The following is a 24,934-nucleotide window of genomic DNA, read 5'->3' as shown; positions in this document are numbered from 1 at the left end:
GGCATTCAGGACAGGAAGAACAATATTCAGACACTTCTTTATAAACCCATGGTCAAAAGAAACTTTGTAAAACTTTTTCAGTGGTTTTTTCTGCCCCTAAATGTCCTGCTGTAACGTGACTATGAGCTAAATCTAGTACCATTCTCCGATAAGGCTGGGGAACTACCAGCTGTTCCACCACATCCTCTCCCCTTTTGACAATGTGGTACAAGAGCTCATTACAGATAGCCATGTGGGGATATGTAACCCTGTCACCTGGTACCACAGGTTCCCCATTAACAACCTTAACATTCTCGCTAGCATTTATTAAGGTAGGATCCTTTAACTAAATTACAAAAATTAATAGAGACGCTCATGAAGAACCACACACCAGATTTTCACAGGTTCAATAACAACCAAGGAATCAGATAAATTAATAACGAGTATATATGTTTATTAGCAACATTACTCTGATAAGAATAAAAAATGTTACTATTTCATAATTGACCATTCATAGGGAGTATTACTTATATTTTTATTTAATTTATAAAATACAAAAGTTTTAGAAACACATGAATAATCTATGCTTTGATTACTATGATAAATATCAATAAAATTTCACTGGACTGGATATTTTGACAGTTCAAAAATGTAACAGAATGTTACAATCCTTTGAAAACACTGTTGCCACAGCTGCTAAATGTAATTCCTTAAGTGTATGAGAATGATTACACGTTTTGAAGTGTGAGCTTCAATAGAGATTATCCGCATGAATGGGTTGTATATAAATGAAATTACCTCTCCATAAGGGCTGGTGAACCCGAGCGTCCCCGGGTAAGTCCAGAAAGTGCCCAATAGATGGTGGAACTGGAGGGTACGTTGCGTGTTTAAATATAACAACCAGCCACTGGATATGTTGTATTGACCTGCTGGTATTCACCTTATAAGTGCTGTGCAGACAATGAGGGGTGGCGGGCGTGTGGATCCTAAATCAAACGCCGTCTGAAGTATCCAGCTGTAGAAGAGACTTCCTTTCAGTCTACCTGGACGTGCACCGTCCGCCGGTAGATGACGAGATGGAAGGTACTGGAGACGGTAGTCGTGGCCGCACAACGCCTGCGGCTGGATGTAAAGCCAATTGGGGGCCGCCCGTAGCTGCCGTGGGTAAATGCCAGGTGAAGAAGCTGTGGCCTGAAAACGTCCTGAATACAGGTGTCCAGTGAAAGAACAAAGGGGAGGAGTCCTGACGCGTTTCGTCACGTGACCCGTGACTTTTTCAAAGATGACTCCTTTTGCCAAAGTGTGTGGTATTTAAGGTGCTCTTAATTAAGCCTACACAGATGTAATCAATCAATATAATAATACTCCAATAGTAATACTGACACTTATACATAAAATCCTTGGTTGTTTGAATAATAACAAATTTGATAGTATGCCTTAAAGAAATAAACTTAAAAGAATAAAATATATTTAAAGACTGCTAAAATAAAATATATTGAAATGTATTAAAATGGTGGAGCTAACACAGATACATAAATGAGAAAAGAAGTGTCATAGACACAGAAATAAATCTGATATAATATATTATGACACTAGTCCCAGCTGTGATTGTTAGTGCACACTATAAGTGCTGAGGGCTTATGTATGCATTAAGGATATTCAGAACCCTATACAATAACTAAATACTCATTGTATATAATAAAGAATATACAATAAAAATTACATAATAAATGTAAATGCAAAAAAAGAGAGAGAGAGCAGTTCTATCCTAAAGATAGCAATAACAATTCTTTGCATATTACATATCAAAAAAATCCTGAATAAAAATAAAAATAAAAGTAAAAATAAAAATAAAAATAGATAAATAATCGTTGTGATATCATGATGTTGTTAATATGTCTGAAGCATATAAGGATAACCAACAATTATTAAATAAAACCTAGTAAATTATATTTAAAATAAGATTGTATAAATAGTAAACATAAAAATATAAATAATGACCATAATAATGTTCCTACTGGCTCCAAAAATACTTTAAGAATATCATAAGAATGTATTTGCAGAGTCAGGGAGAACAAATGCCAATATTGGAACCACGCACACTGTAAATCATAATAATTGGGTAAAAAACCTTTCAATATTTTTATTTTTATTTGTGTTTACGCCACTTCATAATTAATTAACATAAGCCAGGGAAGCGGAAGAATATGGCAATGTTCAGCAGGGAACATTACCAATCCATCTCGATACACTCATTGAGGCCACCGGGAACAAGTGACCTCAATCTGTGTATCCAGAAGTTCTCCCTACGGCAGAGCCTGCCGAATCTGTCTCCCCCCCAACAGTCGGGCTAATGGTCTCAATGCCTATTAGTTTTAAACCTTTTGGATCTCTATTGTGGAAAAGTGAAAAATGTTTTGAAACCCCATGATTCAAGAATCCCTTAATGATGTTACGTCTATGTTCTAGAAAACGGACTTTTAGCTTGCGTGTCGTTCTCCCTATATACTGGAGCCCACAAGGACAAACCAGCATATAAATGGTGTATTCACTATTGCAATTAATAAATGATTTTATGATATATTCTTCTTTCCGAGGAGATTCAAAAAAGTGCAGGTTATTCTGAATATGAATACATGTGGTGCAGTTCCCTGAACCACATCTATAACAGCCATTGGGTTTACTCCTAAGCCAGGAGACTGCCGGATTTTGCAACTTGTTGTCCGCCAGTCTTTTATCCACAAAGAGACTGGGGGCAAGATGTTGTGTCAAGTTCTCTGATTTTTTAAATATGACAGAAGGAGAATGGCCTATAACTGGTTTGAGAATCTTATCTGTCAGTAAAATCGGGAAGTTATTAATCAGAACCTTTTTAATTTTCCCGGAGGCACTATTAAACTTGGAAAAGAAATGTGGTAAGTCTTCTTTAAAAGACGTCTTCCTAGTGTTATAACTAAGAAGCTGAGCCCGATCAAGGTTATTTGCTTTATCCAAAGCCGAATTAATTAAGTCTATAGGATAACCCCTATCTCTAAATGCACTGGTAAGTTCGAGGGCTTGTATGTTGAAATCCACCTGGTTACTACAATTGCGACGCAGTCGTCGCAGTTGTCCTATTGGAATGTTTCTCATCCAGGGTTTAAAGTGCATGCTTTCAAAATGAAGGAAATTATAATGATCTACTTCTTTCCTGAAAGTCTTAGTTACTATATTGTCTTCCAATATTGAGATGGTAATATCTAGAAAGGAAACAGACCTCCTATCTACTGTGCCAGTGAACTGTAAATTAAACTCATTATTATTAAGGAGTGAAGTAAAATCGTAACATTGTGAACAATCCCCATCAAAAATAAAAAACAAATCATCTATATAACGGCCATAGAAGACAAGGTCCGCGCCCAAGTCCCTCCCCCACACATGAGCGTCCTCAAAGGCGCCCATATATAGGTTGGTGAAACTGGGCGCGAACCTCGTCCCCATGGCCGTCCCCAGTGTCTGTAAATAATAAGTGTTGTCAAAGAAAAAATAATTGTGAGACAAAATAAACGATATTGAGTCTATTATGAATTTTTGGAGCCTCTCTGACAGAGAGTCCGATTTCTTTAAATATTGCTCAATAATAGCTACTCCCTTTGAATAAAGTGCACTTACATCACATGTGACAAAAAAATATGTGTCTTTCCACTTGATCTCTGAAATGGAGTTCAAGAAGGAGGTGGTGTCTTTAATGTGAGAACGTAATGAAGTGGCATGTGGCTGCAAAAAGAAATCAACAAAATGTGATAAATTGGCTGTGAGGGATCCAACACCTGAAATAATAGGCCGGCCGGGAGGTGCAATAAGTGACTTATGAATTTTAGGGAGGTGATAATAGGTGGGTGTGATGGGATGTGAAGGGATCAAATAGTCTGTCTCCTCTCTCGTTATAACTCCATCATTAAATGCATCCTGTACTAATGTAGTAAGAGAAGCCAGAAAAATCTTGGTGGGATTACCCATCAATTTAGTATAGACCTCAATGTCACCCAATTGTCTATTGGCCTCTAAAAGGTAATCAGCTGTATCCTGAATAACGATTCCCCCTCCCTTGTCAGCTGGCTTGATGACAAGGGAGGGGTCCCTCATTAATTTCTGTAATGATTTTCTTTCCCTTGTGTGTAAGTTCTGTTTGTATTTGACAATCTTTGCTTCCTTAGAGCATATAACATCAAAATCATCCAAAGTCTTTTTATAGAAAATGTCAATCTGTGGGCTCTTATGTTGCAGAGGAAAAAACTGAGACCTATTTCTAAATTTAATGAGTCTTCCTCCAGACCTGGCCGTATTAAATATCGGTGTCAGGCCTGAGGAAGTATTACTCTCCAACTGAAGTGACTCAAGTAATCCAATAGCAACATAATCTTGATCATCCAGTATAATGGATGAGCCTGTAATTTGCATTTTATCTAATTTCTTTTTATTTTTATTTTTACTTTTATTTTTATTTTTATTCAGGATTTTTTTGATATGTAATATGCAAAGAATTGTTATTGCTATCTTTAGGATAGAACTGCTCTCTCTCTCTTTTTTTGCATTTACATTTATTATGTAATTTTTATTGTATATTCTTTATTATATACAATGAGTATTTAGTTATTGTATAGGGTTCTGAATATCCTTAATGCATACATAAGCCCTCAGCACTTATAGTGTGCACTAACAATCACAGCTGGGACTAGTGTCATACTGTATATCAGATTTATTTCTGTGTCTATGACACTTCTTTTCTCATTTATGTATCTGTGTTAGCTCCGCCATTTTAATACATTTCAATATATTTTATTTTAGCAGTCTTTAAATATATTTTATTCTTTTAAGTTTATTTCTTTAAGGCATACTATCAAATTTGTTATTATTCAAACAACCAAGGATTTTATGTATAAGTGTCAGTATTACTATTGGAGTATTATTATATTGATTGATTACATCTGTGTAGGCTTAATTAAGAGCACCTTAAATACCACACACTTTGGCAAAAGGAGTCATCTTTGAAAAAGTCACGGGTCACGTGACGAAACGCGTCAGGACTCCTCCCCTTTGTTCTTTCACTGGACACCTGTATTCAGGACGTTTTCAGGCCACAGCTTCTTCACCTGGCATTTACCCACGGCAGCTACGGGCGGCCCCCAATTGGCTTTACATCCAGCCGCAGGCATTGTGCGGCCACGACTACCGTCTCCAGTACCTTCCATCTCGTCATCTACCGGTGGACGGTGCACGTCCAGGTAGACTGAAAGGAAGTCTCTTCTACAGCTGGATACTTCAGACGGCGTTTGATTTAGGAACCACACGCCCGCCGCCCCTCATTGTCTGCACAGCACTTATAAGGTGAATACCAGCAGGTCAATACAACATATCCAGCGGCTGGTTGTTATATTTAAACACGCAACGTACCCTCCAGTTCCACCATCTATTGGGCACTTTCTGGACTTACCCGGGGACGCTCGGGTTCACCAGCCCTTATGGAGAGGTAATTTCATTTATATACAACCCATTCATGCGGATAATCTCTATTGAAGCTCACACTTCAAAACGTGTAATCATTCTCATACACTTAAGGAATTACATTTAGCAGCTGTGGCAACAGTGTTTTCAAAGGATTGTAACATTCTGTTACATTTTTGAACTCTCAAAATATCCAGTCCAGTGAAATTTTATTGATATTTATCATAGTAATCAAAGCATAGATTATTCATGTGTTTCTAAAACTTTTGTATTTTATAAATTAAATAAAAATATAAGTAATACTACCTATGAATGGTCCATTATGAAATAGTAAAATTTTTATTCTTATCAGAGTAATGTTGCTAATAAACATATATACTCGTTATTAATTTATCTGATTCCTTGGTTGTTATTGAACCTGTGAAAATCTGGTGTGTGGTTCTTCATGAGCGCCTCTATTAACTTTTGTAATTTGGTCAATCCTTCAGGAGTTTTGCACATCTCCTTATAGTGGAGAACGTGTCCCCATACCATAAGTTCCAGGTTCTTTTTATTTTCAGTTTTGTAACTTAACACAGGCGCAGCAAAAGATTTCTTCCTCTCAGGATCCTTTAACTGTTCAGACGCAAACAGATCCTTCTTTACCTCCAGGTCAGGCACGCTTTCAGTTCTAACTACTATGTCTCTGTTCCCAGCAAGAGGGTCCTCAATGGACTCCCCATCTGTCACTTCCCCAGCCAAACTAGCAAAAGGCAAAGGGTCAGAAAGTTCTGAAGACACACGTACATCCATAAAATCACCGGTATTATCAACTGGCTCTTTACTTCTCACATCTGTTGATAAACATGATTCCCACAGTTTCCAAAAATGAGGAAAATCCCTCCCTATTATGGCCTCATGCACCAAGGTGGGGACCAGTCCTACTTTAACAATTGCTGACCCACAACAAGTTTCTATATTCACTTCAGCAGTGACATAATGTTGGGTATCCCCATGTATGCAAGTTACCCCAATAGGTATTTGCTGGACCTTTAAGGGGTTCACTAACCCAGCTTTCACGAGGGTAACTAAACTTCCTGAATCTAGCAAGGCCTCTACCCGGTTACCATCTAAAAACACATAATTTGTTTTTCCAGATCAGGTGAAGGTACCACAGTACAGGCTAACCTAGCAAAGAAAGACATTCTGCGACATTCAAAGGCAGCATCACATTGCATGGGTTCTTGCGTGACTGGGCAATTGGCAATAACATGACCTGGCATACCATACCTAAAACATTTAACCACACGATTATCAACCCGTTTGGGCAGCATAGACCATTCTAGTCCCATTGGCCATTCTCCAGGGCCAGTGTTTACAGTCTTTCCAGCCTTGCGTTCTCTTAACCGCCCAGCAACGTTTTCCCACGGAACAGTCTTTACTGAAGGGCGCTGTCGAGGATCTATGGGTTGCTGGGTGGTCATCAGTAGTTCCTCTGCCGCCAAATACCTCTCTACCATGTCCACTAATTGGTCAGCAGTATCCGGGTTTCCATGGCTCACCCACTTGCGCAGGACCACGGGCAAAGATCTCAAATAGCGGTCCATGACGACTCTTTCAACCATCTGGGGATCAGTTAATGTCTCTGGCTGTAACCATTTTTTTGTTAGCTGAATAAGGTCATGCATCTGGGAGCGAGGAGGCTTCTCCATGGTGTACACCCAACGGTGCACCCGTTGTGCTCGTACTGACAGCGTAACTCCCAGGCGGGTCAGGATCTCAGTCTTTAGTTTATCATAGTCCCGAGCCTCAGCAGGGCTTAAATCAAAGTACGCTTTTTGGGGCTCAACTGACAGAAAAGGTGCCAGCATACTGGCCCATTGTGCTTTTGGCCAGTTCTCACGCTCGGCAGTCCTTTCAAATGTGGTCAGGTAGGCCTCCACATCATCAGCCTCTGTCATTTTCTGCAGGAAGTGACTGGCCCGTATAGAACTAGAGCTGGTCGGAGCACTGATGGCCATATCTCCAATCCGGGCTGCAAGGCTCTGCACCACTTCTGTTAAGGCCTCTCTATCCTGACGCTGTTGCCTGTAAAGTTCGTCAATAGCCACCTGCTGCTGTCTCCTATTTTCCTCCATTGCCACCTGCTGCTGTCTCCTATTTTCCTCCATTGCCACCTGCTGCTGTCTGTTGGCCTCCTGCTGAGCCACTGTAGCTTGCAGCAAGGCTTTGAGCAGTTCCTCCATGTCGACAGACTTTACAGGCGGCTTTGTAGCTGCTTTCACCAAGGACATATATCAAATCCTCAGGGCGAGTCTCAGTAACTTCACACTGGGCTGTATCTGCATAAACCACCGTTTTCTGCAGGCCTCATAAAGCTGCTACTTTTACTTATGCGCAGAACGGCATGCTCGCATTCTCAACCAAGTTGTAACATTGTAAGGGTACAAGGTGCCGTTCCCTGGGGTAAATGGCAGCACGCAGCAGCTGAGGAATCACACAAGTCCAGTTTGTGGTGCAACTGGCCACTGCCAGTTTTATTAAACAGAAAATAAAACAAACACCATCTTTAAACCAAAAGAAAATACCTTGCCTGTCCGGCACTAACTAAACACAAGACATTCCTAACTATCACAAAACAAAAACACAGAGTTCTCCAGTAAACACTGTATAGCTCACTTGTATAAGGAAGCTCCTCTCACAGAGATTCTGCAGTCTCTCCCCACGTAATCTCTCTCACTAATCAGGCTAGCAGCCCTAAAAGGCTCTTGCACAGCTGAAAGCCCTGATTAGCCCTCTGTGAGGCCAAAGACCTGAACTGGGCCCAATGTCTGGAACTTGCCCTATCTCTCATTCAGGGCCCTTATCCAACTTTTCCAATACACTGAAAAGGTTCTTACAAAACAAAACATTTTCCTAGAAGTTTTCATTTTTCTAATACATGTAAGACAAGAACCTAGGACAAACATACCTGCCCTCAAACACTACTCCAGTGTTCTTGTCACAATAAATATATATATATATATATATATATATATATATGTTTGTTCTAGTGATAAATCAGTTGCGCCTTCAGTGTTTGTGAATAAACCGTTGTAAATCCTTAAGTGGTAATAAGAATATGCGTACCAGACATATGTAGAGTATTCGCTTTGTTAAAAAAGTCTTTGCATCTGGATGTTCTTTATTCGTACTGACTCTCCATTCCCATCCGTCCAAGCGTTGGTGTGGAGTTTGTACGTATATGCAGAAAACAGTGTGTCAATGTACTGCTCTTAGAGAAGTGACTTAGTGCTATTTTTGTGCAAAATTGGCAATAAAGTGAGTATGTGCAAAGAAAAGTGCTGTGAGTGCTTATTAAAAAGCATATGAATAAAAATGGGTTTTATTACTGGCAGTGTGCTGATTCCCTTTTTCCTTAGGTAATGTGCTTATATACCATTTCTTAGGGGTGCATCACCATATAGCTCAGTGTTTAAATGAAAGGTATATATTTATATGAGGCACTTACATCTAGGGTTGCAGTAGATTAAAAGGATGCTGCCATCATTCCGTCATCAGACCTATATACCTTTAAAAAAGTCCCATATGGGAAGGAAAGGCCTCTGATAGTGCAGTATTATTTAAAAAGCATTTAATAATACATAAAACGACAAAAAGACATACAGATGGACTCGTACAGTTTAAAAGTGCATTTAGGCTTATCTGTTATTTCCTTAGATAGGAGCGGAGTGCCGGTATGTGCCCAACGCGTTTCGTCCCTTAGATCATCTCTGGGACTTCCTCAGGGGACCCCTGAGGAAGTCCCAGAGATGATCTAAGGGACGAAACGCGTTGGGCACATACCGGCACTCCGCTCCTATCTAAGGAAATAACAGATAAGCCTAAATGCACTTTTAAACTGTACGAGTCCATCTGTATGTCTTTTTGTCGTTTTATGTATTATTAAATGCTTTTTAAATAATACTGCACTATCAGAGGCCTTTCCTTCCCATATGGGACTTTTTTAAAGGTATATAGGTCTGATGACGGAATGATGGCAGCATCCTTTTAATCTACTGCAACCCTAGATGTAAGTGCCTCATATAAATATATACCTTTCATTTAAACACTGAGCTATATGGTGATGCACCCCTAAGAAATGGTATATAAGCACATTACCTAAGGAAAAAGGGAATCAGCACACTGCCAGTAATAAAACCCATTTTTATTCATATGCTTTTTAATAAGCACTCACAGCACTTTTCTTTGCACATACTCACTTTATTGCCAATTTTGCACAAAAATAGCACTAAGTCACTTCTCTAAGAGCAGTACATTGACACACTGTTTTCTGCATATACGTACAAACTCCACACCAACGCTTGGACGGATGGGAATGGAGAGTCAGTACGAATAAAGAACATCCAGATGCAAAGACTTTTTTAACAAAGCGAATACTCTACATATGTCTGGTACGCATATTCTTATTACCACTTAAGGATTTACAACGGTTTATTCACAAACACTGAAGGCGCAACTGATTTATCACTAGAACAAATTTGAAAACTAAGTTCCTTTGGGAATTGGACAATTTGAAATCTGGTTCCGACACTATTTATTTTGGAGTGTTTTTTAAATAATTTGTCTTGCACTAATAATTGTGTAATTTATGATCTCCCATCTCAGGGATATCTGGTTATATAGTATTCAGGTTGTAGCGCTGTTTTGCACCTTTTGTACACAATATATATATATATATATATATATATAAATAGCAATGAGAGCGGCACTGGGAGACGTGATGAACAAAGTGAAAAATAAAGTGCTTTTATTGGATCTACGTTTCGGGGACGCAGCCCCTTCGTCAGGATATGGTGTATAGCAATGTACAGTGTTTAAATACCTGTGCAAATAGAGGTTACTCACCACCTCCAGCCGTCACGCCGCCCAGGTCCCGGAACTGACGTCACTCCCCTCTCAGGAAGTGACGCGTCACCGGTCCGTCTAGCCGGCGTTCTCTTGCTGTAGGAAACAGGTAACCATGACAACGTAAACAAAAATCGTGATAACTCAGTAAAATTCTAACATAAAATGCAGTGCAAATTACTCAAACCGCGTTGTCATTGTTACATATATTTGCAATCGATTTAAGCCAAACAATAATTATGGTGCTCACTGATGCTACAGCCCCTTGCAGAATTTAGAAAACAATAAACTACTAAATTCATTTATATAATAAACTTCATATAAGTAAAACAAAATATAAGTGACATCTAAAAAAACATACAAAGGCTGGAGGACATCGACTAACTTCCATATGCCAAAAATATATATCTCTCAGGTAGCTACTAGCACCTGCTCTTCCTTATTCAGGGATACTCATGTTTATATTGTTAACTCAATATAACCTGCATATATTTAAACATATATACAAACATGTATCTATGCATACAAATATAAGTATAACCCTGGAACTGCTTACAAAAAACATTTCAAGCTAAGCATCTCATTTAATCCCTTGGGATGTACTGTATTAAGAGTGGAAATCCACTTTGCCTCGATCTGTAGCAATTTCTTAGATCGATCCCCTCCACGTAGCGACGGTGGAACCTGGTCAATGATCTTATAACGCAGGGTGGCCATACCATGTTTAGCTGTCACAAAGTGGCGAGCCACAGGTTGGTCGCTAGTACCCGCCTTGTAAGCCTCCCGTATGGCATACCGATGTTGCGCCATTCTTGTTTTGAATGCACAATCGGTTTTACCAACATATGTTAACCCACAGGGGCATGTCAACATATATACAACAAATTTTGAGTCGCAAGATAGTGGGTATTTGATGCTGTATTTCTTCCCTGTATGGGGATGCAGGAAAAAATCTCCTGGAGACAAATAACTACAGGTGGTACATCCACTGCACTTGAAGCAGCCATTTTTGCGTTTCAAGAAGTTTTTATCTGGGAGGTCTTTACCAAACTTAGATATATCTGTTTTCACCACATAATCCCTGATGCTCCTTCCTTTAGAATAGCTATTAAGGAGTCTAGATTGATATACTTCACCCAAATCCTTGTCTGTAGCCACTATCGACCATATTAATTTGGTACTAGAGGCTACTTGTTTACTGCTGGTACTAAATTGTGTAACCCAGGGTATCCTACCTTTGAGTTGTTTTTGGACTTTAGGGGTCAGTAATTGCTGCCTTGTTATCCCTAGGGCTTTGCGTTTGGCCTGTTCTAAGAGTTCACAGGGATAACCCCTTTCTCTAAATCTGGTGGTCATTATTTCCAATTGTTTATCGCGATCTGCCGCTACATTAGTAATGCGGCATACCCGTAAAAATTGGGAATATGGCAAACCCCGGACAGTAGCTTTTGGATGAAAACTGTCAAATCTTAACAGGTTGTTTCTGTCTGTCACTTTAGTGTACAGTTTGGTACCTATTTTCCCTTCTGTGACAGTGATACATACATCCAAGAAATTAATTTGTGTATCATCCATCTCTACTGTAAATTTAATGGGGCTTGATGAAGAGTTATGTTGATCAATTAACCCAATCAGATTATTTCTTGGGCCTCCCCAAAAAATCAGTACGTCGTCTATGTAACGTTGGTACAGGCATATTTGTGACGTAATACTGGTATCCTGTAGGAATAGCTCTCTTTCTAATTCCCACATGTATGTATTGGCGAATGCCGGAGCCACCGCCGACCCCATGGCACAGCCAGTACATTGAATATAGAACTTCTTATCGTACATGAAATAATTATGTACCAGTGTAAATTCTAAAAGTGATAAGAAAAATTCTATGTCTGGGCCAGTATAGAGGGGATTGTTGGTTATTAGATATCTAACTGCCTGTACACCAGCCCCATGAGGGATGCAGGTGTACAGGCTCGCCACATCTATGGATGCTAACGTTGCATCTTGGGGTAATGTCCCTAAGTTCTCAAGAAGACGTAACAAAGCAGAAGTGTCTTTAAGGTGCGTAGGTGTGTTTTGTATACACGGTTGTAAATAGCTGTCACAAAAAACAGAAATTACTTCACACAGTGACCCTCTGGCCGAGATTATAGGCCTCCCCGGTGGGTTCACTGCATCTTTATGGATTTTAGGAATCACATAGAATACAGGAACCACCGGGCAGTCTACACACAATGCTTTACTCACACCTACTGAAATGCTTCCATTATCCACAGCTTGTTTTAGCATACCCTCTAACTCCTTCTTAAAAACATTAGTTGGATCTCTAGATAACATAGCATATGTGGATTTGTCAGATAATAGACGTTCACATTCATTTTTATACTTCAACGTATCAAGGACTACAATCCCCCCACCCTTATCAGCCTGCCGTATGATGATGTCCTCTCTTTTACCAAGACTCTTCAAGGCTTCAAATTCATCTTTAGTGAGGTTAGGAAAAGACTTGATGTTAGGACTTAAATCTACATCGTCCAGCATTCTACTGAAGGTTTTAATGGAGGTATTAGTAGTATACGGTTCAAATGTGGACCTTGTCAAACGTCTCACCTGAGGTGGTAGAGAGTCCGTCACTGTAGATGTTCCAGATACATCCTGCTTAGAAAAATGCTCTTTAAGTTTAAGCGTTCTTGTCAACTTATAGTTGTCGATTTTCTGCTGGAATGGGTCTGCCGACCTGGTGGGGATGAAAGAAAGGCCTCTGCTTAATACTCTGGACTCAATTTCAGAGATATGACTCGAAGATAGGTTGAAGATTAATTGCGTCTCCCCTTCGGTGGTTTTGATCCGGTGTTGGCTCCTCGCCTGCCTTTTTGTTTGCCCCCCTCTCCTTGTGAAGGCACCTCTCTTCCGGCTATTATCGCCCGGGTACGTACCCCTAAAGGGATATCCCTCCTATTCTGTGGGGTGTCCTGGGTTGCCTCATCAGCTTCACTAGCTGAGGTGCTGGAGAATTGAGGGCGCTGAGACCTCCTCCTGAATGTTGCTGGATGCCCACTGCGGGGCGGGGGAGGCTGGCTTGCCAACCACGCATAAACTTTATGTTGGTCATAGTCCTGCTGAACTTTGATCCTCTTCTGTTTTTTGAATTTAATAAGGTTTAATTTATATTGTTCCACTTCATCTGTAAGTTTGCTCAACCAGTCAGGGACTGGTGCTATATCCAGATTGTTCTCATTCTGGAAGAGAGCTATCTTATTTCTTGTGAGTGTTAACTCACGGGTAGACTCTTCTATCACGAGCAGTAGCAGGTCCATAGAGCACTTATTAAGTACCGCTATCCATTTTTTACAGAAATTAATATCATAGCGGCCTATAGTCGGCATGTTATGGATCCTGAATCCACGTGGGATTTGTTTCGCTCTATAGTAGTCTGACAGAGTGATAGCGTGGTACATGTCAATCTCTCTTTTACGGAGCTTTAACAGTTCTTTAAAGGTATCCTCACCAGATTTGGCAATGTCGGCATCAAATACTGTCTCCTTGCTCAAAATGCTTTCCGCCTCTGCCTCAGAAAAACTCAATGTTTCATAAGTGTCACATTGTAAAAATCAGGTTGCTCCCTCCGTGTCACGATCCGGGTATCTGGACGCCATTTCTTACCTATCAGATGCCTCCTAAGGCTGGCTCAGCGCTCCAGGACCGGATCCCATCTGTTATCCTGATGTGCACATTCCCGCATCCTCTCCTGTCTCTCTGAACGCAGTCACAGTAACGCCTTATACATCTGGCATGGCGTCTCCCGCGGCCTCCGCCGCCGTCCCTGAGCTTCTGCATTCAGAGTGGCGATTACGTCAGCCGCGGCCTCCGCTGTGTCCGCGTGGTCGGATGTGCATCTGTCAGCCTGGCGTCTCCTGTCTCCGGTGGCCGGCGCCGCCATTACTGTTTTCCAGACCACATGGATTACAATCCAAACTTCCCTCCAAGTGTCTGCATGGGCGCAGCCATCTTGGATTCTGTCAGCTGATCTTTCCTACCAATCCGTTGTCAGTATTATTAATTTGCATAATTGCCTAGCCAATGCCTTCCTTGCTGCAGGTATAAATAGGTTGTGCCTGAGCAAGGAAGGCGTCAGTGCTTTGGTTGTCAAACCTAGTTCCAGTTTGTCTCTCTCCTGTGATTGTCTTCCAGGTTCCAGCTCCTGTCTCCAGACTTCTGCTATAGAGACCCGCACCAGCATTCCATCTGCGGTGTAGCCTGACTCTCCGATCCATTCTGGACTCACCTGTTTCCAGCTACAACATCACCTGCTTCCAGCTCAGCTTCCAGCAGTGTACAGCTTCTCTTAAAGGGCCGGTGTCCTTTCTGCAGTTTACCACTCTCCACCGGTATTATTATTTCTCCGCTCTCAAATTCTACATTTCATCTATATTGCATCGCTCTCAAGCTTTATTTATTATTTAACTGGTTCCAGCCAGTATCCACTCCGTGCCAACACCTGTCTGGTTCTAACCAGTACCCACAGCAGCATTTTATCTACAGCAGTCCAGCTTTCCCTGGAACACCAGCTGGTACGACCCTGGGCTTTCCTCATTGCTACAGTTGAGCCTGGTAAGGACTTTCCAACTTGCAGATAATAAGAACTGTCTCATACCACCAGAGCTCTGTGGCCCCTGCCACCCTGTAGTACCCAGGAACTGTATTATTATTTCTCTGCTGATTTTTATGTTTCTTTTTACTGCTACTGTGATGCATGGAGTTTGTCATAAATAAATATCATTGACTTTTACTCAAGTTGTCGTGGTCACGCCTTCGGGCGGTTTCTCTTCATGTTACTTACATGTCCAGGGGTCTGATACAACCTCCCAGGTTCCGGTACATCTCAGCCCCTACAACTGAGGCTGCCTTCCGTCAGCTCAGGCCCTCAGTTGTGACAGTAAGCACTGACCAAATGAATCCAGCCGGAGACCAGGATCAAGCGGCCAGGCCGATGCAAGAACTGGCAGCCCGACTTGAACATCAGGAGGCTGCACAGGGCCACATCATCCGCTGTCTCCAGGATCTCTCTACTCGGCTGGATGGGATTCAGACAACTCTCCGTGGATCAGGCGCATCTGGGGCGTCAACCACAGTGACTCCAACTATAACCCCACCCACCTTACCCGTTTCTGCTCCACGTCTTCATCTTCCAACGCCAGCAAAATTTGACGGATCTCCAAGATTCTGCAGGGGATTTCTCAACCAGTGTGAGATTCAGTTTGAGCTACAACCTGGCAATTTTCCCAGTGACCGTACAAAAATTGCCTACATCATCTCTCTTCTCAGTGGCTCAGCCCTCGACTGGGCATCACCGTTATGGGAGAGGTCCGACACCCTGCTATCTTCTTACACTGCATTCGTGTCAACATTCAGGCGCATCTTCGACGAGCCAGGCCGGGTAACTTCAGCTTCGTCTGAGATTCTCCGTTTACGCCAGGGATCACGTACTGTAGGACAATATCTTATACAGTTCCAGATTCTGGCATCTGAACTGGCATGGAACGACGAGGCCCTGTATGCTGCATTCTGGCATGGTTTATCCGAGCGTATTAAAGATGAGTTAGCTACCAGAGACTTACCCTCCAAGTTAGATGAGCTAATCTCACTTTGTACGAAAGTTGACTTACGTTTCAGAGAGAGAGCAACTGAGCGTGGTAGATCATCTGCTCCAAAATCTTCTGCTCCTCCTCCTCGCCAACTGTCACCAACTAAAGATGAACCCATGCAAATTGGCCGTTCCCGTTTAACTCCTGCTGAGCGCCGAAGACGTCTCTCTGAGTCTCTCTGTCTGTATTGTGCAGCTCCGTCTCACACTATTAATGCCTGTCCCAAACGTCCGGGAAACTCCAAATCCTAGCTCGCCAAGGAGAGGGCCGGCTAGGAGTAATGATCTCCTCTCCATCTCCTCAAGATTGTAATCTCCCAGTCTCGCTTCAAGTTGCTCAACGTTATCAGAACGTCATTGCCCTCCTGGATTCCGGAGCAGCTGGGAACTTTATTACCGAAGCCTATGTTAAACGGTGGTCCCTACCCACCGAGAGACTTCCTTCCTCCTTTTCCTTAACTGCCGTGGATGGCAGTAAAATTTTTGATACAGTTATTGCTCTAAGGACTCTACCAGTTCGTCTGAGAGTGGGAGTTCTTCATTCCGAACTTATTTCACTTTTAGTGATTCCAAGAGCCACACATCCTGTGGTCCTGGGCCTTCCATGGCTCCGTCTTCACAATCCTACAATTGTTTGGACGACTACGCAAATTCTGGCATGGGGTCCCTCCTGTGCTGAGACATGTTTGTTTAAAGTGTTGCCTGTCTGTTCTTCCTCCCCCAGGTCGTCTGATGTTCCACCTCCTCCATATCAAGATTTCACGGATGTGTTCAGTAAAGCTTCTGCTGATATACTTCCTCCTCATAGAGAATGGGACTGCCCGATTGATCTCGTTCCAGGGAAGGTTCCACCTCGAGGCCGAACTTATCCGTTGTCTCTGCCTGAGACGCATTCTATGGAGGAATACATTAAAGAGAACCTAGCAAAGGGGTTCATTCGACCTTCTTCTTCTCCAGCCGGCGCAGGCTTCTTTTTTGTAAAAAAGAAAGATGGTGGTCTGCGGCCGTGCATCGACTACAGAGGTTTGAACGACATTACCATCAAGAACCGCTATCCTTTACCCCTGATTACTGAGCTCTTTGACAGAGTTAGCGGAGCTACCATCTTTACAAAGCTGGACTTGAGAGGTGCATACAATCTCATCCGGATCCGTGAGGGTGACGAGTGGAAGACCGCATTTAACACCCGTGACGGACATTATGAGTACCTCGTCATGCCCTTCGGATTGAGCAATGCTCCAGCTGTCTTCCAGCATTTCGTCAATGAGATTTTCAGAGACATTCTATACCGTCATGTCGTGGTCTATCTAGATGATATCCTCATTTTTGCCAACAATTTAGAGGAACATCGTTTTTAGGTAAAGGAGGTTCTGTCCCGTCTCCGTGTCAATCATCTCTATTGCAAATTAGAGAAATGCGTCTTTGAAGTCAAGTCCATTCCGTTTCTAGGGTACATTGTGTCCGGTTCCAGACTAGAGATGGATCCTGAGAAACTACAAGCAATCCAGAATTGGCCGGTACCCTTAACCCTCAAAGGGGTCCAGAGGTTCTTAGGGTTCGCCAATTATTACCGAAAGTTTATACGAGACTTTTCCACCATTGTGGCGCCTATTACTGCTTTCACCAAGAAGGGTGCTAACCCGTCCAAGTGGTCTGAAGAAGCCATGCAAGCTTTTCATCTTTTAAAACAGAGGTTCATCTCTGCGCCTGTCCTGAAACAGCCTGACATCGACTCTCCTTTCATCTTAGAGGTGGATGCCTCCTCCGTTGGAGTAGGAGCGGTGTTATCTCAGAGGGCTAAAGATGGTCATTTACATCCTTGCAGTTTCTTCTCACGGAAGTTCTCCCCAGCGGAGCGCAACTATGCCATTGGCGACCAGGAGTTGCTAGCCATCAAGCTCGCTCTAGAGGAGTGGAGATATCTGTTGGAGGGAGCTTCTCATTCAATCACCATCCTTACAGACCACAAGAACCTTCTATATCTGAAAGGCGCACAATGTCTCAACCCTCGTCAGGCCAGATGGGCACTTTTCTTTTCCAGGTTCGACTTTAAACTCCAGTTCTGTCCGGGCTCTCAGAATCGCAAGGCCGATGCCCTTTCCCGCTCATGGTAGCAAGAAAATGAGTCAGAGTCTTCAGACAAGCATCCTATTATAAATCCGTTGGCATTCTCCACGGTAGGGATGGACTCTACGCCCCCATCAGGGAAAAGTTTTGTGAAGCCGACACTAAGGAAGAAGCTCATGCATTGGGCCCATGCTTCCCGCTTTGCCGGACATACAGGTATCCAAAAAACCCTGGAGTTTATCTCTAGGTCCTATTGGTGGCCAACTCTGAAAAAGGACGTTTTGGAGTTTATTGCATCTTGCCCAAAGTGTGCTCAACATAAAGTATCCCGCCAGTCGCCTGCGGGGCAACTGGTTCCATTATCTGTTCCCCGTCGACCATGGACCCATTTGTCGATGGATTTTATTACAGATTTGCCCATGTGCAACAAGTTTAATACCATCTGGGTGGTAGTTGACCGGTTCACCAAGATGGCACACTTCATTCCTCTTACCGGTCTTCCGTCAGCTTCCAAGTTGGCTCAAGTATTCATACAAGAGATCTTTCGACTCCACGGTCTTCCAGAAGAAATTATCTCAGATCGAGGAGTTCAATTCACAGCCAAATTCTGGCGAAGTTTATGTCAAGTCCTCCAAGTCAAGCTAAAGTTTTCCACGGCTTACCAACCTCAGACCAATGGTCAAACTGAGAGGGTGAATCAGGACTTGGAGTCCTTCCTCCGCATCTAAGTGTCCTCCTCTCAAGATGACTGGGTTCAATTACTTCCCTGGGCCGAGTTCTGTCATAACAACCAGTATCATTCTTCATCTTCTTGTTAGGTTCCTGGTGCTCAGAACAAGGGAGATGTTATGAAGAGAGTCCAGAGCACCCGGACGTAATGCTGGGAAAGGGGAATGGAAAGGGAATAGCCCCTGGCGCCCTATCTCCGTTGTCTCACCCGTGCTGTCAGTACACTCTTGCGAGACTATGGTTGCTTGAGCCCATGGCAGCCGCGTTTGAAGGGCGGATTACGTCTGCCCAACTTCGATGCCCCCTCAGGTCTTAATGAGAGACAAAGAGTGAACCGAGACAGGGTGATAACAAGGGGCCCTCTGACTAAACAACAAGGCCAGGGGCTACTAACAAACCTAAAGCCAAAGTATGTGCGGCTTGCCGCCAAAGGAAAAGAACAAAGGAAATGCTGACCACACGCCGACTATACTTTTGTGTACCGGCGGTGACAGCATAAGCAGAACCCTCTGCAAAACACCAGTGACAGAAATAATAAGGGAATACAGCGGCCTAAGCCAACGGACGCGGCCGTGCCGCTACTCACGGAACCGGTACGAATACTGGCAAACGGACAGGAACTCCCAATGCTGCTGACACAGACTCTCAGAACTGGAGGACAGGCAGAATCCCAAACGACAGACCGGTGGACACCAAGAAGCCAGAAACTTGCACAGGCAAAGGTACTGGACCTCAGGACAGGAACGCCTCACGGCAGGACACGGGATCAGACATAGGAATCGACACAGGGACTGACACAGGAATCGACACAGGAAGCTCAGGAACTAGCAGGAACTAAGCTCAGAACTCAAGCAGACTGAAAACCCAGGAAATATCACCAGCATCTGTGAATTGCAAACAGCCAGCATATAACAGAGGCCTAATTAATAATCCCATGCAGCTGCCTTGTTGCATGATTCCAACTGACCAGATGCAATTAGCAGCCAGGTGAGGCTGAACACAAGGGAACAAGCTGCAATTACACAGACTCACCAGCGGCAGCAGACAAGAGTATTCTAAAACAGAGCAACAGGAAATCCTGGCATGCAAGACAACTTTATAAACATAAAATAGGAATGAACCACTACCTGTGGTTCATAACAGTATCCCCTCCTTAAGGGTGAGCTCCGAGCACCCCATGACACCTACGGGGAACATAAACAGAAGTATAACATGAAATACAAAACAAAACTGCAAAACAGGAATGAGCCACAGCCGTGGCTCATAACATCACCCCCCCCCTTGAGGAGGGGTCAAAAGACCCCAAAATTCAGACTATCCAGAACAAGGGATACAAAAAAAAAAACCTGACACTGGTCTAACAGACAATAAAACAAAAAAAAAAAAACAAGTTGTAGCAACAACTTGTAACAGTGCCCTCCCCTTGATGGTGGCCACTGGACACAAGACAAGGGAAAAAAAAAATCTTTTTTTTTTTTTTTTTATCAAGGCAAGAGTCAAAAATTATTTCTTTTTCTTCTTCTTCTTTTTACAAAGCTCTTTAGGTCTGACCAAGGTAATTCCCCAAACATTGTCTGAACTGATGGTACCACCCAGCAAGGCTGCGTTCAAATCAGAGACAGGTCTCTTACCTTTGGGAGCTGAACTTTCTGGTAAAGTACTAATATTAGAAGAAGAAGTCAAAAAAGCACATCCTGCAGTCAAAACAACGGGCTGGGACTCTTGTGCTGAGTTTGCAGTATTTGGTGGACTCTCAGCAGACAAGACGGCTGACCTAGACGAACCTGAATCAATTTCTTTGGAACCATATCTTTTAATAATTGCATCACTGAATGCTGGGGGATCCTGAAGAATGGGATCTTCAGCTTTCATTAAGCTGGTCGCCCACTCAAAAGGCTCTCCTCTAAAAGAATAAATCAGATAGAGCACAAGGTTCTCTGGAGTGATGCCCAGAAATGGTCTAGACAACATAATAATGTAATAGTGTTTGTAAAGCGCCAGAAATTGGGCTAAGTCCCCATCAAAGATTATGGATGTTGAGATATCAGAGTCAGGATCTGTTTCCTTCTCATCTGACTGACTGGAGTGCTTTGCTAGGACCTGGTCACTATTGACCTTACTCGAAGCTGAGACTTTCTGAACCCCACCCGGGGCAGTGACTTTCTGAACCCCACCCGGGGCAGAGACTTTCTGAACCCCACCCGGGGCAGTGACTTTCTGAACCCCACCCGGGGCAGTGACTTTCTGAACCCCACCCGGGGCAGTGGCCTCCGGGAACCCCGCTGGGGCAGTGGCCTCCGGGAACCCCGCTGGGGCAGTGGCCTCCGGGAACCCCGCTGGGGCAGTGGCCTCCGGGAACCCCGCTGGGGCCAGCACCTCGGATTCTTTTACTGGGACCGGGCCGTTGGCCTCCCTGACTGGGATCGGGCCATCGGCCTCCCTCTCTGAGTCGATAATTATCGAAAGTTCTCCCGGGACTATGACTTCCGGGACTTTTGCTGAAGCAATAACGTTCAGATCCTCCACTAATGCTATGCTTCTTAAGTTCTTTCCTGGGGAAGCGACTTCTAGACCCTTCTTTGGGGCTGCGTCTCTCGAGACCCCACTTGGGGATATTACTTCAAAGATCCCTTCTGGGGTTTTGCTTCTCGAGTTCCCTTCAAGAACTATGGTTTTAGAGACCCTTTCTTGGGTTGCGCGTTTCAAGTCCCTACCTGGGGTGACAGCTTCTGAGACCCCTTCCGGTATGGACACCTGAACTATAATATTTGATGTCCCTCTATAAGCTAGGGCATCGGGTACCGCTCCAGCACTCTGGGCATCGGGTACCGCTCCAGCACTCTGGGCATCGGGTACGGCTCCAGCACTCTGGGCATCGGGTACCGCTCCAGCACTCTGGGCATCGGGTACCGCTCCAGCACTCTGGGCATCGGGTACCGCACCAAGAACCTGGGCTACGGGCACCACTCCAGGGGCTTGCAACTCCGCTTCCACAGGAACCTCAAGAGAGGAGAAAAACATTCTTTTTTGATTCCTGAATCTATAATGGGGCTCCCTTGCCCAAGGACCCCAATTATAGGACAGAGAGCTTTTTAGTGTGGGTTGTGTGACAAGTACCTCTGCCACAGTAGAGACAGGAGTAGGTCTTGTATCCTGACTCAACTTGGCCAGAGGGCAAGACTCGTCACCACACTTTGGCTTGCGCAACTCACAGGTCTGCAGATAGTGGCCTAAACCCCCACAATATAGGCATAAGTTTAAGTTTCTGCGACGCAGACGCTCCTCTTCTGAGAGCCTGGGCCGCAGAAAACTTTTAAACCTTTTCTCTTCAATTAAACCAGAGGATTCTCTTGTCACCATACTGTGAACAAGAGTCTCTTTAGAGATAGATGTACTCTCAACGACTTCTGGCAAAATGAGCAAGATTTTAGTCAGAAGGTTTTGCAGTTGCTTTAGGGATTGCTGCAAAACTTCTAGTCGCTCTGGTCTCAAAGCACTGAATACAGAGTTCAGGGCTGCGAGAGATGCCTGCAGGGCTTGCATAGTAGACATAGGAGGATTTAAAACTAGACAGGACAAGGCAAGACAAGGCAAGGCAAGGCAAGGCAAGGCTAAATTTTGCTAAACAAAACAAGACTTTTTTTTTTTTTTTTAAACACCGGACTGGATTCTAAACACCGGACTGGATTCTAAACACCGGACTGGATTCTAAACACCGGACTGGATTCTAGACAAGACTGGATTCTAACACCGGACTGGATTCTAACACCGGACTGGATTCTAACACCGGACTGGATTCTAACACACTGAAATCTAGACAGGACTGGATTCTAGACTAGACACTGGACTGGGCCAAAATAGAAAAAAAAAGTTTTATTTCTTTTTTGTGGTATGGCTGGCGATAATGTTAGGTTCCTGGTGCTCAGAACAAGGGAGATGTTATGAAGAGAGTCCAGAGCACCAGGACGTAATGCTGGGAAAGGGGAATGGAAAGGGAATAGCCCCTGGCGCCCTATCTCCGTTGTCTCACCCGTGCTGTCAGTACACTCTTGCGAGACTATGGTTGCTTGAGCCCATGGCAGCCGCGTTTGAAGGGCGGATTACGTCTGCCCAACTTCGATGCCCCCTCAGGTCTTAATGAGAGACAAAGAGTGAACCGAGACAGGGTGATAACAAGGGGCCCTCTGACTAAACAACAAGGCCAGGGGCTACTAACAAACCTAAAGCCAAAGTATGTGCGGCTTGCCGCCAAAGGAAAAGAACAAAGGAAATGCTGACCACACGCCGACTATACTTTTGTGTACCGGCGGTGACAGCATAAGCAGAACCCTCTGCAAAACACCAGTGACAGAAATAATAAGGGAATACAGCGGCCTAAGCCAACGGACGCGGCCGTGCCGCTACTCACGGAACCGGTACGAATACTGGCAAACGGACAGGAACTCCCAATGCTGCTGACACAGACTCTCAGAACTGGAGGACAGGCAGAATCCCAAACGACAGACCGGTGGACACCAAGAAGCCAGAAACTTGCACAGGCAAAGGTACTGGACCTCAGGACAGGAACGCCTCACGGCAGGACACGGGATCAGACATAGGAATCGACACAGGGACTGACACAGGAATCGACACAGGAAGCTCAGGAACTAGCAGGAACCAAGCTCAGAACTCAAGCAGACTGAAAACCCAGGAAATATCACCAGCATCTGTGAATTGCAAACAGCCAGCATATAACAGAGGCCTAATTAATAATCCCATGCAGCTGCCTTGTTGCATGATTCCAACTGACCAGATGCAATTAGCAGCCAGGTGAGGCTGAACACAAGGGAACAAGCTGCAATTACACAGACTCACCAGCGGCAGCAGACAAGAGTATTCTAAAACAGAGCAACAGGAAATCCTGGCATGCAAGACAACTTTATAAACATAAAATAGGAATGAACCACTACCTGTGGTTCATAACAGTATCCCCTCCTTAAGGGTGAGCTCCGAGCACCCCATGACACCTACGGGGAACATAAACAGAAGTATAACATGAAATACAAAACAAAACTGCAAAACAGGAATGAGCCACAGCCGTGGCTCATAACACTTCTTCAACACCATTCTTCACCAACTTTGGATTCCACCCTAAAGTCCCTGAGTTCCAACCGCTTCCAGCAACTTCTGTTCCCGCAGTGGATATCACCTTGCATCAGTTTGCCAATATCTGGAAGAGCGTACGATCAGCTCTGCTCAAGGCATCGTTCAGGTACAAGAAGTTTGCGGATAAGAAGCGTCGAGCAGTTCCTGCTCTCAAGGTGGGTGATCGGGTATGGTTATCCACGAAGAATTTGAGGTTAAGAGTTCCCAGTATGAAGTTTGCACCTCGCTACATCTGTCCTTTTAAAATTGATCAAGTCATCAATCCTGTTGCTTACAGACTCCAGTTGCCTCCCTTCTTAAAAATACCCAGGACATTCCATGTTTCCCTGTTGAAACCGCTAATCTTGAATCGGTTTCATTCCTCACTTCATCCAACTCCGAAAGTCCAAACTCAACGAGGCGTTGAGTATGAAGTAGCCAAGATCCTGGACTCACGTCACCGTTACGGTCAACTTCAGTATCTTATTGACTGGAAGGGTTATGGCCCTGAGGAACGTTCATGGACCAATGCTTCTGATGTCCATGCTCCTGCCTTGGTCCGGAGATTCCATTCCAAGTTTCCTCAAAAGCCAAAGAAGTGTCCTGGGGCCACTCCTAAAGGGGGGGGTGCTGTCACGATCCGGGTATCTGGACGCCATTTCTTACCTATCAGATGCCTCCTAAGGCTGGCTCAGCGCTCCAGGACCGGATCCCATCTGTTATCCTGATGTGCACATTCCCGCATCCTCTCCTGTCTCTCTGGACGCAGTCACAGTAACGCCTTATACATCTGGCATGGCGTCTCCCGCGGCCTCCGCCGCCGTCCCTGAGCTTCTGCATTCAGAGTGGCAATTACGTCAGCCGCGGCCTCCGCTGTGTCCGCGTGGTCGGATGTGCATCTGTCAGCCTGGCGTCTCCTGTCTCCGGTGGCCGGCGCCGCCATTACTGTTTTCCAGACCACATGGATTACAATCCAAACTTCGTGTCTGCATGGGCGCAGCCATCTTGGATTCTGTCAGCTGA

Source organism: Pseudophryne corroboree, chromosome 1 (genome assembly GCF_028390025.1).
Source record: "Pseudophryne corroboree isolate aPseCor3 chromosome 1, aPseCor3.hap2, whole genome shotgun sequence".
Lineage (NCBI taxonomy): Eukaryota > Metazoa > Chordata > Amphibia > Anura > Myobatrachidae > Pseudophryne > Pseudophryne corroboree.
The sequence above is the reverse complement of the archived record's forward strand: the minus strand, read 5'-3'. Positions refer to the sequence as shown.